We start from the raw sequence: 14,171 nt of genomic DNA on the forward strand, positions 1-14,171 counted from the left end.
TTTTCCCCACTTTTGCTATTCAGTCATTAATAATGCAAGAGACCAATTCTGCACTGACCTTCAAGCCATATGATGCTAACTGAATCAACTGAATTACTCCAATTTGCAGTCAGTGAAGAAATCAGTTTTCAGGCACTGTGCTATACTCAACTTGCATTTATTGTACACTTTTCTCTTGCAATAATGAAATCAAATTTCTGTGCTCATGAGTAAAGCTGAAGAAATTGGAAACTCTCAGAGATCAGAATATACAAATCCCTTTCACACAGAAGTGTGACTTTTTCTATTTATTGATTTTTAAGGCATTCAGAGAGTAGATGCATTAGCCTCTTCTCTTCTGCTGGCTCTTCTATCTTACAGTGAGTTCAGCTTCAGCCATAAACTGGGGTGGCTCTGAAAAAAATTATTATGATTCCAGAAAGAAAGATTACTCTGTGGATTTCTGCTTTGGTGGGAAATTGTGTATTCAACTTCAAAGAACAAATCCTCTCCTGATATGAAAGGACAGTAAAACATGGGATCCCGAGAACCTTTCTTTCAGAACTTATTTTTGTTCATCCCAGCTTTCTGCAGGTGAAAAACATAACTTATATGGCTAATAGCTAATGACATATATATATGTCTGTATATATATGTGTGTGTATATATATATTTAAAACTCCCATATTACTATGAAGATAATAGTAATTATTTCCTTTTTCCTTAAAAACTCTTAGGTCCTGAGCAGGCCTTTCCCCATTTCTGTTCCTGGAGCCCAGCTTAATGGGTGAGATGGCTGGCCTGAGGTCACAGTTAAAACTCTTCAAGGAACTGCTTTCAGTATCAATTAATGCAACAGTAGTCTGGATGAGACATTACAGACCTCAGTGTCTACATCTGAGAAGCACACATCAGACTTTGCAGAGTAAGTGAATGAGAAAAAAAAAAAAAAAAAAAAAAAAATTCAGTGAAAAAGAATTTAAATCCTCCAGGCATCCTTACTCTAAACACTACCAGAGAAAACGTAGCCTGAAATTCCACCCACCTATCCACAATTACAAAAACATTGCTGTGTTGCAGAGACCCTTTCTGTGGACAAAATAAAACCTGATACAGAACACTTCACAACTTCACACTTCTAATAAACATCAGCATAAAACTTTTTAGAAACCCTTCCAGAAACTCAATATGCTTTGTCAGCTGGGCTACACAATTCACTTACAGAACTCCAGTCTTTCTGGAGATGCTGATATCCTCTATATATGCTGCACAACAAAAGTTGTGTTGGATTCACCGGCCTGAAATTTCTGGTGGCATCTTTTCAGATGTTTCTGCAGAGTGCTGCCAAACACTCCAGGCTATGGAAAACTGAATTCTGGGTTGGGAGAAGTAGAAAAAAAATAAAGTAAAATAAGATTTTGATATTGAAACTTGCAGAAAAGATTCCAGGTATCGCAGTGGGAAAAGCTATGAACAGCACTTCTGGTTGAGACTGCCTTTGAGAGGAAATGCATTAATAAAGCTTGAAATAGTCTAATAACGGTAGCAGAGAAAAAGATGCTGTAGGTGAAAAGACCTTTCTTAAATCAAAGCTCAAAGCAAATCTAAAATAATTCTACCTTTTAGCTCTCTTGTAAAAGTACATCTGAAAGATGTTACTGTATTGCACTGATACCTTCCTTTAAAGGAAAAAAAAAATGTTTTAACCTATATGTGAAACAGAAGGAATGAATAAAGTGTCTTAACATGCAAAATACATTGTCTATCTTGTCTGGTACTACAGAAGTGACTAGAATCTCTAATGAAGCCAAGCACACCTCTCTCTTTCATATGCTCAAAATGCCCTACTTTCCTAACAGCATCGCCTGCACTAGAAACATCACCCATGCAAAACTGCTTCTTGTACTACACTGCACTCTCTTCCAAAAAAACTTATCTACAAAAACAGACTGGTTTATTCACAGGAGTGTTTTTATTCAATCCTCCTCTCCTTTATCCTCGTACAAACTTGAGTTGAGAATAATGTGCATTTGCACTCTGCTTTCGCACCAGGAGCTGTTGGTACTCTCTATGTGCTGGCACCTGGGGAATATTTTTTGAAAGCCTCAGGCAAACTGTCTCTTAGATTTAGACATTCCTTTTATATTGAAGAGCTTGTGCTCTCCTTGAACAGTTCAAATACTGCAGTATAAGGTGTGTCTTTCGGTTGCTGCCTTGTAGCAGTTAATAAAAGTCAAATCTGAGAACCTTAAAATAAAAACAGGAAAAAGGATAAAAATAATAATAAATACCAAATGGTGCACGTAGATGTTTTAAAGTTGTATGGCAAGGAATGCAGGGTACCATGGCTATTTCTCCATATAAAAATAATGCATCATTATTCTGAGGTTCGGTTGAACAATGAATTCTACAAAGCTGTTTCTCACAAAGCACAACTACAAGAAGTGCTAAAGACTTTTCCCCAGTGACCTTTTGGGACCAGATTGCCAGGTTGACTTCATTGTAAAACAACTCTTATCTTTATATGCAGCAAAATACCAGAAGTGAACAAACTGAGTCTTTCCTCCCCCTCCCCCCCGCCATTAAGTTTATATTAAGTATTAGTTTAAAAAAAGACACAAATTCCAGGCAGGATACAGTTTATGCAGTGTATCTCATCTCTATCTGTACCCTCTGTTCTTGTGAACCTATAGCACTGGAAACAAAGCACAGATGGCTCTGTAAAAGAAATGACCTATAAAGAACTTGCTCTCAAAACCCAGATAGCCACAGAGCTACAGCATACATCACAAAGGCAGAAAATACAATTAATGTATATATTGTGACATCACTGACTTTTCTGTTCAATATCACAAAATCAATGCCGTTTAAATATGGAATGCCTCATTTTATCTCATTTACAGCCAGCCCTAAGTGGTTTGTTACAGAGTACTCTGAGTGATGGAAGATTGTCCAGGGGAAAAAAAAAAACAAAAAAACCCAACTTTTTATGACAAGAACCTACAGAACTAGAAACACAGAATGAATTAGGTTGGAAAAGACCTTCAAGATCACCAAGTCCAACCAGCAACATGACCTACTGAGTCCAATCATTAAATCATGTCCCTTACTGTCGTATCCACACAATTCTTAAATACTTCTGGGAATGGGGATTCAACCACTGCCTTGGCAGCCTATTCCAAGCTCTAATCGTGCTCCCTGTGAAGAAATACTTTCTAATGTCCCATTTAAATCTTCTCGTTCTATTATGAAGAAGAAATGAGACACGATGCTTTGAGCCCCATACACTGCCTGTTCTGCAACAAAGAGCACAGACTATCTGCCTTTTATGTCTGCTAATACAAATAAGTGAGCAGATTTACAGATTTCCCAGTGGAGAAAATTCTCAAACAAAAACTTTATGCAGAACAAAACAAGGTTGGCGAGCTCTTTGTGTCATGTGTGTGCGTGACAAGGTGTCATAATGACAGACTGACGAGCAGGCTCAGCCTCTGCTAGCCTCCTTCCCCTTGTCACAGAGACATTAATCAGGCTCTGCTCTTCTGCAAGGACTTCAGGATGTTTTGGTCAATGTCAACACAGGGAAAATGAGAAGTTTGCCCTTTTATTAAACTTGCCTTGAGAGACATCTTCACCAATTATATCTAGGGGCTGTTCAGAAAAAAATCTTCAACTGTACATGATTTGTACTAAGGCACTTGACAGCATAAAAAATGACCAGTGACTCACAGAGTTCCCCTTCCTGTGTTTTACTGTCTCTTTATATCTTGTTCAAAAATACTATGCAAAGCTGTATTGTTCATCATCAATCCACCTCCTAACAGGTTACCGTGGGGCTGAGAAAAGCTACTGAGAGCTCTCTGAAGCCACTCTTCTTGTTCTTCATAATCCCAGAAGTAATTTGGCTCAACCAAAGTACAATACTGGGACTCAGGTTCAAGACATTCATTCTTGAATGTCTTGGTTCTAGTGGTTCTAATACCATGAGAGGGTTGCTTTCTGCATCCAAACGCAACAAAAGGAGGAAATCATGATGAACAACACTGCCATTTAATCAGTACTGCCAACTGAAGAATTCAGAACCTATGAAGGTGCTGTAATCAGAATGATGTTTGTAAACAAATGCTAGCAATAAGATGCATAGGGTGAGCAGGCAATTTCTCCCCTTCAAGGATTTCTGTTACATTTCCCCAAATGTAACAAAATGAGGAAGGCCAGCAGATGTTCTCCACCTCCTTTCTTCAGGGTCTTCTCCATCAGTAACTTTTCTATAACATAATGGGAATGAACTGAATCCAGGGTGCATTTGGTCCTCCTGCACTGTGTCTGATACGAGTTCATAGTACAGAACACCAGAGGCAAGTTCTACCCAGCTGCTGGTGTATCGTATAGAAGATTATAAGTTTCTCCTCCAACACACACCTTCCCCAGCACCAGGCCTCTGTATGAAGGCAGGTGAGGAGTATCTGAGTTATGTGTTGTGCTCAGCCCAGAACTGAGCAGGCTGAGGGGGGGCCTGATGGCAGCTGCAGCTCCTCTCAGGGAGCGGATGGCAACGCTGAGCTCTGCTCTGTGTGACAGCAAGAGGGAACAGCATGGAGCTGCGTCTGGGGAGGGGCAGCTGGGGGTGAGGGAAAGGGTGTGCCTGATGCCTGCACCTTGGCAGCCTTTTCAGCCACACTGCAGTGGTCCTCTGTCACTAGTTAAGCACTACTATAAAAGCCGATCGGCTTTACAATTTCTTCTCCACAAATGAGGCTGCATGTATGTGCACAGGGTTGCCGCTCCTTTACCCGCTGGCTGCTGTGAGGGCTTCCTGCACCAGCACAGCTCCCGCTGCTTCCCGGGAAGCACTTCCAAATGCAGCAAGTCAAAAACAGCACAATCCGTGAGAGACTTCACAGCCAGACTCCTGCAGAAGCCCACACAGCCTATTTATACCTCAACAGCTGCAGAGAGGCAGAACAAGCTGAACACTTGCAGACTCAGGAAAATATCATGGCCTCATTTCGGAAGATCGTTATAATACAGAAAATGTAGACCCCTTTTGTTCATCCTTAAAGGAAAAGCTGAGACTGATCAATCTGCTCTTCGTGATTATGAAAACATGCTCCTTCTTAACAGCTGCTGATCAGTAACCTTTTGCTGGAGCCCTGAGCAACTGTGAAGCACAAGTTTTGAGCCCTCCATTTAAAAAACAACTGGCGATTTTATCTGCCTCCGCACCCAAGCAGCGCATGCTTGCAGGCAATTAGTCACTGCAGGTTGCTTTTCAGCCCACATGACCACAATTTTCTGTTTGCTTGTTTTTAACTGACAGCAAGGAAAATGAGGCTAGAGTGGTGACATTAAATTCTAATTCTTGCCCAGGTGGCCAAGAAGGTCAATGGCGTCTTGGCTTGCATCAGAAAAAGTGTTGCCAGCAGGAACGTGGAAGCGACTGTCCCTTGCACTCAGCTCTGGTGAGGCCACACCTGGAGTACTGTGTCCAGTTTTGGGCCCCTCACTGAAAGAAAGACATTGAGGCCCTGGAGCGTGTCCAAAGAAGGACAACAAAGCTGGTGAGGGTTTTGTTGAAGGCTGGAGGCCTTATGAGGAGCGGCTGAAGGAGCTGGGATTGTTCAGTCTGGAGAAGAGGAGGCTCAGGGGAGACCTCATTGTTCTCTATAACTGAAGGGAGCTTGTAGTGAGCTGGAGGTTGGCCTCTTCTCTTGTCTAACTGGTGATAGCACTAGAGGGCTTCAAGCTCTACCAGGGGAGATTCAGGCTGGACGTTAGGAAATACTACTTTTCTGAAAGAGTGGTCAGGCACTGGAATGGGCTGCCCAGGGAGGTGGTGGAGTCACCGACCCTGGAGGTGTTCAAGGAACATTTGGATTTTGTGTTGAGGGGTATGATTTAGTGAGAACTATTGGTGATGGGTGGATGGTTGGACTGGATGATCTTGTAGGTCTTTTCCAACATTGGTGTTTCTGTGATTCTGTAATTTTCTGATGTCCCTACAAGTAGAAAATTGCCTGCTTACCTGTAAAACTATAACTATGTATCTTAATGCTTTTACAGCCAAACATTAATTGGTGATTAAAACAGTACTTTTAATATTATATTAGAATTTGTTTTAACCAGACAAGAACAGAAGAAAAAGTCCACCAATGCCTACCACTGTACTCCCCTCAGCTTTGATATCTAATCAGTAAGTAATGTCAGAAGAATATTCTTCCTCTGCAAACTGCCTTCTGAAAAACAATTCAAGTAACAAGCAGATTTGCTATGTAAATTAAAACTTGATAGTTTCACTCAACATCTTTTTTCTTCTTCTGTGCAACATCTTCAGAGAGATGCACACTCCGTTTTACATTTACAAATCACAGGAGGTTAAAAAGGTTAAAGATCTTTAATTGTAACTAGATGATAATCAGCCAAAAAACTGTATTCTATCAAAGATTGTCAGATTCATTCCCCCTAATTCCTCCTTTCCCTTTGGAATTTATCGTTAAGCTGCATTTATGTGTACTGAATGACACATACAGTCAGGAATCAATCTGAAAAGCCAAATCTGAAAGCTTCTTGTCATTTCCCATTTTCTGTGACCAAGTAAGGGAAAAATGTACATGCTTTCTTTGGTGGAAAAGACCAGCTTTGCCATTTTCATCATTTATGCTATGACAGCCTACAGAGGTCCCAGATGTGGACCAAAATTAATTGTTCCAGACCCAAGATAAGCAAAATATAAAAACAGGCTGGATGCCAAAATACATATAAATGTGCATAATTTCCCACCTTTTTTTCCTCTTCCTTTACTGAATATGTTGCTGAACTGGAGCACGAAAGAGTAAAGATTTTGCATATTACCTGTTCTGTGGTGCCCAGTAGTGCTGTATGACAGGGAACAGGTAAGACAGAAGAAGCAAAGTCATGGAAATTCTCACCCCGAAGCATCCTTCTACCTTCTGGTTTTCTTATCTGGAGCCACATGTTCTGCCATACTTGTAAGACTCCAGAGGGCTACATTAAGGTACTGCTACTTGCTCTTTAGGACCATCAAAGAGACATTCGTCCCCATCTAAATAAAACCATAATGGGAAGATCTGCACTCTGGAGGTTTTTCTATCTGTGCTTTACCTACAGAAGGAAACTGAAGATGTTTTTTTTTTTAGTTACTTGCTTATATAAGCTCTAATGCAGCAGGGAGTTTGAAGAGTATATTAGTTTTATTCATTATTCAGAATAAGCCTGTTTTCCTGGTGATGTTAAATGGATTGGTTAATGATTTCTTGAAAGGCATTTAGATTCTGTGATGTTTAAGCATGATGCAAAGGTCTGAATAAAACACAGCCAAATGCAATTTAATATATACCTTAGTATATACACTATTTAAGGCACCAACTTAGGCTGCAAATTATATCTTTTAATGACCTTACATTTTCCTTTGATCAAAAAGCAAGAGATAGAAAAGGCACTAGAGCACAACAGTCTTGAAAGTTGCACAGTACTTACAAGATCGTAGAACTGGATGAAAAAAGGTCATTCCACTTACAGGATATTTTGAAATTTGCACGTCTCCAAACATCTGCTCACATCTGCTCCTTCCAGACTTGAAACCTATAACACCGTGCATTGATTTTGGCTCAGACGCTAGGAATAGAGCTGGCTCTAATGGATGGCGATCACCAAGAATTAAGCCACACAGAATTTTTTGCTAGAAATCACAAAAATCTGGACATGATAGACAAACCTCCCTGCCAGGGAGACCTAAATGCAGATAAAGATCTCAGTGAAGGTGTGGAACTGGGGTGAAGCTGTGCCTTGCAGCAGTACCAAGGCCTGAAGGTCACCACGCTGCACATTGAGCAGCTGCAGACAGAGCAGCAGCAATGCCATGTGTGACTTTGCAGGTTGACTTTGGTGATAGGGAGCATTTACACTGAATGCATATTGCATTTTAGTGAAATCCAGTGCCGCAGAATATTATATCCTTCTAAACAATATTATTAAACTACCATAATAATCACCCTGCTCTTCAATCCAAGGTCTCAAAGCACATTACAGGCGGTAATGAAATAACTCACACAAGACCACAGAAAGGAAGAGAGGGATCATTACTGCTAGTGCTTGCAGTCATAAAGCTGTGCTCAACACAGTTTCATTGCAAGAAGCCAGGCACAACCAAGTGGTCACCACATACTTCACTCCCTGGAAGTCTGTGATCAGTATGGGCCCTGTCAAGCATTTATCAACCCTTTCCTGGTGCTAAGTATTTTAGCTGAAGTTCCAGGCCTTGATACTCTTGTAATTACAAGAGACTCTCAGCTTCCAATTACAAAAAAGAAAATGAAAATAATCCCCAGAAACAAACAAACAAACACACCTGTATTTGTGGAATTAAAGGTGGAAAATCTGTTCAGTCTACCCTAAGACAGAAGGCAAATGAAGACAACAAAGATGTACTTTCTTTTTGTGCTTCAGATAGTCTCATCCTCTTAGTCAGTTGCAGCATTTTCTTGGGGGCTGAGTCACGATTTCCTTCTGTCTGTGTCTGTTAGCTCTGTGCAGCTGCATGGAACAAAGTCCCAAAACTCAACACTGAGGAAGCTGCCCCAGGAGATATTTCTAAATCATGCAGGATCCTTATGGCAGAGCAGAGGAAGGGATCCAAGTCTTAATTACACCACACTTTACACTAACGCAGAACTGTTAATACGAGAATGAGTTAACTGGCAATTTGCTACAGTGCAGCATCCTGTGGTTCGGACATTTAGCTGGAGCTCAGAGGAGTCGAGTTCAAACGTGTGACCCTGTCAGAGCTTTCCATCAGAACCTACGGCAAACCTCTTACCCCAAAAGCCCTGTTTCTCAAAAGCACTACTCACACTGATTTGCTGCATTATTTTCTGTGCCAGTAGCCACTTTTTGCTTGCAGTTAACAAAGCAAGTATCCTTCTGGCCAAGCAGCGGAGTCAGTGAATTGATGGGGAAGCAAGAACCAGTAGCCTGGATGCCAATGTTGGTGTTTTGGGGGACCAATGTGTCCCTGTGACTACGCAGTTGGATCAGACCGGACTACTCCTCTTCTGCACTACTGGTTGACTGTGACTGATGAACCTCATTGGTCAGGCTTGCAATGTGTGCAAACCTGAAGGCAGAGGCAACAAAGATGAAAACAATGGGAATTTCGATGAGTTTCTGCTGCACATTTCAGAAAATACATACTGGGAAGCATACAAACCTACCAGCTGGCTAAATTTTCAACCCCCAAAATGCTTTCTATGTGCTTAGATGTAGTACCAATTTTTCCAGCTTTGGACAGTAAATGAAACATTAATTGGGGTGAGGAAAAAAAAAAAAACAAACAAAACACACGGCAAAAGACAAAATACACTTAAAAAAAAAAAAAAAAATTCATCTTTAACCATAAACATAACTCAGCAATTTGCCCTTGGGGAGGGAGGCAATATACACAGTATATGACAAATGGCTAAGCCATATGCATTTACTTCCTATCTGTACTGAAAAGAAATTAAGCAGCTATCAGTTTACCATGGAAGCCAGAGCCATGACCAATAATTTTTGTGAATGATAACCTGGAACATCTCCTCTGCTGCAATGGCAGCTGCTGCTTCTCATGTCAGTAAGGTCCTTGGAGCTCAGCATTCAGTCTGACTTTGAACGTGAAGACTTGGAGAGGAAGGACTTTGGAGGTCACTGCTGGACTGTGACCATAGCTTTTTGGGGGCAGAGCCACCTGTGTTTTCCTACATGGAAGTCAATTAAATCTAGTGCTAATTAAATCAGTGCTTCTTCTGTCTGCATTAAAGAACTAAACTATATGTAATTAATTAATAATTGCATTAATGCACCTTAGTACCTGCACAGGGAGAAATTACTAGAAAGTAATGGGCTCTTTATTGCAGCACACAAAGGTACAACCAAAGTCAGCAGCTGGAAAGAAAAGGCAAACAGATTCAAATGAAAAATAAAGCAGACATTTCAAAGAATGAGGGAGATAAGCATCAGGAAAAAAAAAGGCCTTGTAGCCTTTGAGTCAGTAACTTCCTGGAATAGAAGCTTTGGTCAAATACCAGTTAGACATGTCAGTGCAGAAGTAATTAGGTGATTTTCTACAACCTGAACTATGTGTGGGGTCAGTGCAGGTGATCTAAAAACCCCTGTGACCTTATGGTGATGAATCTTTTCATTCACTATGCTATCACACTGCAAAACCTCTGCTTTCACCTCTAAACCAGACAATGCTATAAGCAGGAAAAATAGTGGGGCTTTCATGCACTGTGCTGGAAGGTCTTGAATAAAATCACTTCTATCAGCAAACAAATGGAGCACAGTATTAAAAATGGTAGTACAATAACATTACAAAAATAATGGGATTACAACCATAGCAACAGGAATATCATCTTCAACTTAGTAATTTTTTTCCTGAAGCTAAAATAATCCTTTAAATATAGTCAACTTTTGAGGGCAAAGAATTGAACGATTTGCATTTTTTCCCCATGTTTTGTTACAGTCCCCTTAAAGTGAGGAGCCAGATACAGCAGAAAGGGTTATTCCACACTAATAACAGAATTTATGGTCATTATGCTGGAAGGCCAGGGAAATTAGCTCCAGCAGTTATCTTGGACAAGAATTTGTATCTAATAGTCTCATAGGAGCCCAACTAAATATATTTTCTCTCTTCACACTCAGATGAATACTAAGGGTTCAGTCCCACACCCATCTGCAGCAATGGCAGAAATCCCACTGACTTCACTGAGAGCAGGAAAAAACTCACGTCTTGTAGGTGTTACAGCACGGTTCTAGTCCCTTCTTTACAAGCATCTATCTAACAAAAGAGCGGCATTTTTATTTTTTTATTCCTTTTTTCAAATTAAACCAGCAGAGAAAATGAAGTTGAGCTTCTTTTACACCAGCACTGAGTTAGATATAGAACACTGGAAGTGCCAACGCACCGCATCAAGACAGCCAAACCAGGGACTTCATTATAAGCTCATATGGGCAGTGCTATTTTAAAAAGCATCTAAAATGGCTTCTCAAAAGGCACTTTTAAAAATAATTGGCTGGCATTTTTGATGAGTTTACCACATTTGCTGTGCCACCTATCTTACAAATCAATCTTGACCAGACAGAATGAAAGATTGCAACAAAATTCAAGGTGGGAAAAGGATAAACTCTAAAGTAATAAGATCAGGCTGTTACTCATTTACGGTACATTCACATCCTGACAGTTCCACTATTTCTGGGAAAGATTTATCTTGTCTTAACAAAATCATTTCTCAAATGTCAGGACTCAAGCGGCCCCTGGAAGAGGCAGGGCTGAGGTGTGAGTGGGAGCCAGGGGCAGCACCATCAGCCCGGCCGATGGCGTGGGTGCACAATGAAGAGGGATGCTTCTGCTTGGATGGTGGCAAAGTAAACCCACAGTCATCCCAAGATGACACCAGTGCCAGAATTATCACCGAGTTGGAATGCGTTTGTCTTATCTTTAAAAAACAAAATGTGTACGCTACTTGCAGTTGCAATGCATTGAATATTTTATGGCAAGGACTCACTTATGAAGGACACTTCACAGGCTCTTGTTCCTATAAAGCATTTCTAAACCACTCTGAGCTACATTTCTACATTTTTTTTTCATTTTAAAAGCAACTGAATATTCAAATGCACTTTTGTATTTTAAGTGTAATTTCTAATTACATGCACAATTGCTAATCCATCTGTTTACTACATACTGTAAATGTCTGCAGTTGTATATGCTTGAATAATTATTGAAAATTAAATATTGTAAACAGTCAAATTAATTTCTTTCAGCATACTAAATTGCAGGAAGGCTGTGTGATGATAAAATATGACTTGCCCTTAGACATGGAAGAAGTCACTCTTATACCACACCTCACTGAATGTGCTTATTGCTGTGCAGAAACTGATAGGAAACTTTTTAATCCAAAAATTTCTTACAAGAAGTTTCTGAAAAGCTCCATTACACTCTGCTATCAGTGAAAGAGTGATTTAAAAAGAATGTGGTCTGCAAATGTTTCAGCTGTGTAGGAACAAGAAAATGATGCTCTGTATGTAAGGCAAGTTGCAGTTAACAACTTTTCATTTTTGTTTTATAAGAAGCACTATAAGAATACATACAATAAAATGAGTTAAATAAGTTTTTTCTTTCATTGATTTATTTATAAAGACGCATGGTAAAAATGCTATTTGAGAAAACCAGAGCAAGAAAATACTGGAACTCACAGATATGTATTTGAATATATATTACCTATTCCCAGAACAGACATGGCCTTTCCTCCCAGCTTTCTGTGCAAAACTGCTATGGTCATTTCGGGTTTAAATTTTGTTTGTTATGCATTTAAAGGTTTTCATTGCAGGTAAGACCATCTACTTTGAGCACCTGCATAACAGCACTTGTGGACTTTCACTGCTCAGACTGCTTCATGGATTGCAACTTCAGAACAGCCCCTTTACAGCTAGTATTATCTTGAGACAGAAAAATATGATTTTTTTTTTTTTTCTGTCTGAATTAATCTCACTTTACCTTCCGCTGACTTTTATGCCTTTTATCTTTTAGATGAAAGAAAACTTTTGTCAGAAGTCCTGTCCCTGTGTAAGCACCAACAAACTGTGAAAGCATCACCTCTTGAAGTTTTCTTGACAAATTAAACAGGCTGAATTTCTTCACCTTCTTAGCGAGGCAGTGCAAATTTTAGGTTTTCAAACAGGCAACTGAGAACCTTGGCAATGTGATCCTTTCAAGTGCATGGCTTGACACAGGATGCAGACATGCTTGAAAAGAGATGAGGATCTGACAAGAGACTTCGAACTTCTTCATTTAAAAGTGAGTCCTACTGCCTACACAGCGAGGAAGAAGATTTAGGATCATAACTCTAGGACAAATGGCTACAGCTGTCACACAATTGTAATGGGACATCAGGTACTCAGACACATTCCTAAATCTCACTTTGGCCGTACACAACGTGTCTTCCTCTAAATTTTCCCTATAAAAATAATCTTGAGCTACGGTATTGGAAGAGGGAACTGAGATACTGTTAGATATTGCATTTTTTAACTCTGTTAAGAAGACAGAGAAGACAGTTTTTTTCCTGAAAATAAAGGAATTTCACCTTCCAGGAGCACAGCTGGGCACCATGTTTGAAAAGCTCAGCCTTCCTAGGTGGCTCTACATACACAGTCCAGTGAACCTGCAACCAAGCACTTTTATTCTAAGACTGCTGCTGTCTTTCTTCTCTCATGTAAAAGAATGAGGAGAGGAGGAAAAAACATAGTGCGCTATGCATGCTATGAATGGAAAAATTCAAGAAAAAGATACACTTCATATGTTTATTTTGAAAAACCTTTCCTTTTACACAAAAGCAAAACAAAACAAAACAAAACAAATATTTTGCAACTTGGGCAAAAAATTGGCAGAAATATATAGATACATATCAATTAAATATATTTCTATAGAGAGACATCTGAGAGATGGGTAGGGGGATGTCTCTGTGGATGCTGATGCAGATGTACCCACTGTCAGCTCAGATGGAGGAGCAAGGAGCTGAGGAGCTGATACCTTTGAGACAGAGCGGGGAGGAGGCCAAGAGCTGCACCCACTGTACCCCTGCAATGCACGGAAATGCCAACCACATCCTGAAGCCCATTCATACAACAAGACTTGGGGAAGCCGGTTGGAGCCTGAGGCTCCAGCCCCCATGGAGCACCATGTGGGGTGCTCAAACACCAAGCCAGAGCATCCAAAACAGTCACCTGCATGGAGGGTCAGTCAGAATTTGCTGAGAGTGGCATATGTGATGAAATCTGTCGGCCACATGCTACAACACCACTGCTTCCCTCTCCCATTCCTGTAATAATTTAGGGCAAACCCATTCCAACATCTCCTTCCTGCTCTACCTGGTGCCAGGAGACACAGCCCCAGGACAATGTTGTGGGCACACACAGGCACACCAGGGAGGTGGTGGAGTCACTATCCATGGAGATGTTCAAGAAGAGGGTAGATAACACATTGGGTGACAAGGTTTAGCAGTATGATGGTGATGGGTTGACGGTTACACTGTATGATCTTTATGGTCTTTCCAGCCTTACTGATTCTATGATTCTGTGAGTCTGTTTTCACAGTGTAGTCTCCATGAAGGATGATCAATACCACCTTGGTTTTTCTTCTG

General features: G+C 40.4%; 1 protein-coding gene across 4 annotated transcripts in view; it reads right to left on the reverse strand.

Annotated features, from left to right (window-relative positions):
- The window catches only part of FAT3 (FAT atypical cadherin 3), a 401,703-nt gene that overhangs the window by 193,896 nt on the left and 193,636 nt on the right, over nt 1-14,171 (reverse strand). The gene's annotated exons all lie outside the window — the stretch shown is intronic.

Source organism: Phasianus colchicus, chromosome 1, assembly GCF_987193195.1.
Source record: "Phasianus colchicus chromosome 1, bPhaCol1.hap1.1, whole genome shotgun sequence".
In the NCBI taxonomy this organism is placed as follows: domain Eukaryota; kingdom Metazoa; phylum Chordata; class Aves; order Galliformes; family Phasianidae; genus Phasianus; species Phasianus colchicus.